Here is a 3862-nt window from a genome sequence, read left to right on the forward strand (position 1 = left end):
GAGGTGTGCAACGGATATAGTTGCACACTTTGTAACATCCATATCCGTTGCGCATCAGATAATCCGTTGCACAAACTTAGTAATTTTGATTTATTAAAATAAATTAGTGGGTGCAACGTTTTCTGGCGTATTTAAACGTTGTGCATCATGGTGTTTTTTTTTTAATATTATGTATTTCCAAGGGTTTTCTAATAATTATTTTCCTTCTAATTTTCTGACATTGGTTTTATTATTTTGAGAAAAACTAAAATTGGTCACAACTCAGTTTTTATTATTTTGAGAACCTTCAAACAGAGCAGAAAACCGAGATCCCTTTAGGTTTTATGTGAAAAACGTGAAATCAAAACCTTTATCTCTTCATCACAATATCGTATCTTCTAAGGTTTCTTTCACTCCCAGTTTCTTTCTTTCAAAACCCATCTTTTAAACTCAGAATAATCATAGGTGACTTCAGCTGAAAAAACCCAAAATCAAAACCTTTTCTTCTAAAGTATGATATCCTAATCGAAACCCATATAAGAGAAATCCTGATCCATCGTTTAGTAGCTTGAATATTTTTAGAATTCCTAGAAAATCAATTTTGTTCCTGAAATCGAAATCAAATCATCAATCTGATATGTTATTGAGCTTCTATTACCCAACAGTTTGTTGATTATGACATACTTTATTATCAGGTATAAACCCTGATTTTGTTTCAAGTTTTGATGATGTTGGTTGATTTTGACCTAATTCTGTGAATAATATATCTCGTATAATTTTTGGGAAAATCATGTGTTTGATTTTTGTGTTATTTCTAGTTTCAAAGCATGAGTAAATTTTACTCAGTTCTATGAATTATTAGGTTTAGTTTATTTGTTTTATTTTATTGAAGTAATTGTTTATGATTTGATTTATGAAGAATAATGTATTTTAGGTTTGGCTGCTTTGTTATATTGGGTGAAGATTTTGTTGATGGAGGTTGGCTTAGGTTTTGTTTGATGGTGAAGCTGGTGGTTTTGCAGCTGTTGATGTTATGGGTGTCTGCTGGTATTTCTCTTATGTATTCGTAGTGTTGACTTTTTCAGATTTACCAACACTCTCAGAAGTATTTTCAAAAGCTTCAGAAGAATGGAACAAGTGAACATTTACCACCTCGAAGGCCAAAACGAAAAGAAGTTCATCCATACCCATAGAAAGCAGCAAAAAATGGTCAGTGTGCTTGTTTACTATCAGTCGTTGTTAAACTTGTTAGACCGAAAAATGATTTTTCCTACTAATATTTCGTAAAATTGGCAATTCCGATGCTACCACAAACTACAGGGGGTGTGTCCATTGTCTTCAAATCTGTTAGAATCAAGATCTGTTCCAAGGCCAGATCCGTCTTCGCTGCTTAAAACATGACCTGCACTCTGCAATGTCTTCATGGCCTCAGTTATCCAATGGTGAAATTCCGTTATTGCAAGCTCTTTCTAAATTCTCTATTTACTTAGTGTGAAATTGAATTCTCTTTCTGAATCTCTCATGTGTTTGACTTGTAGTGTTGTGTATGGAAATCTGAGTAAAATGATACAACTGATATTGGTTTCTTGTTTTTGTTGCTCCAGCTATACTGGATTTCTCCCAAGTCTACAGCTTCATTGGCAATGTATTCCACCCTAACACATGTAATCACTTGCAGAAACTTAAGGAGATGAATCCAATTGAAGTGGATACAGTATGCCTTCCGAAACCCTATCTTATCCTAAGATTCATTTTTTCATTTTGTGATGCTCAGAGTCGACAATAAGTTGATTTTTTCGTACCTCCTTCAGGTTTTATTGAGGAGGAACCTCTCTTATGAATCTATCTAGTCCTGATTTTGAAGATCAAGTAAGTGCCCTTTCATTTCCCGCATCCTTCTTCTTTTTATTAGTCTGGAGGAATGCTATGTTGGACCCGTATAGTTTACATAGGCTTCGTAATTCTTTGAATTTTGTTTGATTACCCTTGCAGTGCAGCTGGAGGCATCCCATGTTGGACCTGTATAGTTCACAGAGGCTAACGTATAGTTAGATTAGTTGCTTTTTCTCAGTAATTCTTTGAATTTTGTTTGATTACCCTTGCAGTGTAGTGTGATTACATTTCCAGAATACAAAATAAAGTTTGGACAAGTTAGGCTAGATAAAGAACGATCAATTTATACTTGCAGACCATGACTCTACCGCGATAAATGATCATGTTTAATTAAAGTTTAATAATAAATGTTCATTTGATGTTTCATAATATATTTTTTTATTTAATCAAATAAATATATTTTTGTTGATACATAATAAATTTATTTGATATTAACTATATCAGTAAGCATTAATGGTGGTTGTGATGGTGGGAAGTGGAGGGGATAATGGTGGTGGGTATTGGTGAGACTGGTGGAGTGGTGATGATAATGTGGTGGTGCAAGAAGTAGTAGTAGTAGGGTGAGAAAATGCGTTCTAATATAGGTAAATTATTTATTCACCCTTGATTAATTTTTCTATGTTTTGTTTTAATTTGATTTTAGTTTTCAAATAACTTTAAAAAAAAAAAAATTAAAACCATTTTTAAAGGCCAGATTTTTTCAAAAAAAAGATGTTGTGATTTTAAGATTTGCCGAGTTGGGGGTAGGAAGAAAAGTAAAACTTATTGTTGATGGTGGTTTTTAGCTTAGGGTTAAAATCGTAAAACCGCACATCTGACATGACGTCACTATGACCATTAGCACATTTATTGAATCGATCAGCATGCCTATGTAAGAATTACCAGGTGTTGATGGTGGTTTTTAGCTTAGGGTTAAAATCGTAAAACCGTACAACTGACATGACGTCACCACTGTGCCAATGGAAAACCATACCAGCCACATCTCCGCGCCAAGGCATGCCAACCATGCCAGCCGCACCACTGTGCCAATGGAAAACCATGCCATCCACATCTCCGCGCCAATGCATGCCAACCATGCCAGCCGCACCACTGTGCCAATGGCAAACCATGCCAGCCACATCTCTGCGCCAAGGCATGCCAACCATGCCAACCACACCACTGTGCCAATGGCAAACCATGCCAGCCACATCTCCGCGCCAAAGCATGCCAACAATGCCAGCCGCACCACTGTGCCAATGGAAAACCATGCCAGACACATCTCCGCGCCAAGGCATGCCAACCATGCCAGCCGCACCACTGTGCCAATGGAAAACCATGCCAGCCACATCTCTGCGCCAAGGCATGCTAACCATGCCAGCCGCACCACTGTACCAATGGCAAACCATGCCAGCCACATCTCCGCGCCAAGGCATGCCAACCATGCCAGCTACACCACTGTGCCAATGGAAAACCATGCCAGCCACGTCTACCGCGCCAAGGCATGCCAACCATGCTAGCCGTACCATGTACCAATGGCATGATAAACCCCTGGCCCCACCATGCCAAGCCAACCGCACCTTGCCTTGGCCCCATCCATGCTAGCCGCACCATGAGCCAATGGCATGCCAAACCCTTGGCCCCACCATACCGAGCCAACCGCGCCTTTCCTTGTCCCCAACCATGCTAGCCGCACCATGCGCCAATGCCATGCCAAACCCTTGTCCCCACCATGCCAAGCCAACCGCACCTTGCCTTGGCCCCACAATGCCGGCTTCCCCTATGCGTCTACCAAAAACGAAGGCGTGCGACGATCAACGGCCACCCTTCCATCCTAGATGCAAATCCTAGCCGTCCAAGGTCGCCAAACAACACATGGTAACTTTTGGCCCAAAATCCTAGTTTTGGCCACGCCAAACCGCGCCAAGGCATGCCATGCCACATGTGCCAATGGCATGTCAACCACCTTTTCGTGACATACCATGCCGGCCTTCCCCATGCGGCTACCAAAACG

At 40.1% G+C, this 3862-nt stretch overlaps 1 long non-coding RNA gene across 1 annotated transcript; it reads left to right on the plus strand.

Annotated features, from left to right (window-relative positions):
* Positions 1-504: 504 nt before the first annotated feature.
* LOC113326720 lies at positions 505-1677 on the plus strand. The gene is made up of 4 exons (XR_003348499.1): positions 505-674; positions 1065-1188; positions 1300-1421; positions 1584-1677. It is a non-coding gene; the product is annotated as an uncharacterized LOC113326720 (long non-coding RNA).
* Positions 1678-3862: the final 2185 nt, after the last annotated feature.

Source organism: Papaver somniferum, unplaced genomic scaffold (genome assembly GCF_003573695.1).
Source record: "Papaver somniferum cultivar HN1 unplaced genomic scaffold, ASM357369v1 unplaced-scaffold_10, whole genome shotgun sequence".
Taxonomy (NCBI): domain Eukaryota; kingdom Viridiplantae; phylum Streptophyta; class Magnoliopsida; order Ranunculales; family Papaveraceae; genus Papaver; species Papaver somniferum.